Source organism: Camelina sativa, chromosome 5 (assembly GCF_000633955.1).
Source record: "Camelina sativa cultivar DH55 chromosome 5, Cs, whole genome shotgun sequence".
Lineage (NCBI taxonomy): Eukaryota > Viridiplantae > Streptophyta > Magnoliopsida > Brassicales > Brassicaceae > Camelina > Camelina sativa.
The window spans coordinates 14,590,014-14,590,337 of NC_025689.1; positions in this window are offsets into that span (position 1 = coordinate 14,590,014).

Here is a 324-nt window from a genome sequence, read left to right on the forward strand (position 1 = left end):
ACTTTGCCTTTACCTGTACCGCAAATACAAATTGAGATGCATGAGTATTTGATAAACACTCAGTGAGGCAATCCTCCCATCTACTGGGCTACACACACAAGCAACAATGATTCCAAAGTTCCAAAACAAGCAACAAACAAACACACAAACCAGGAAATCAAACATCGTCTCGCTGGAAGGAAGGTGTCGACCGACACCAGCCTAGTGTCGACCGACACTGGCTAAACGATGTCGACCGACACTACCCCACAGTGTCGATCGATGCCTGACTTGCTGGTGTCGACCGACACCAAGTGGTGTCGATCGACACTCCCTCTGCAACTG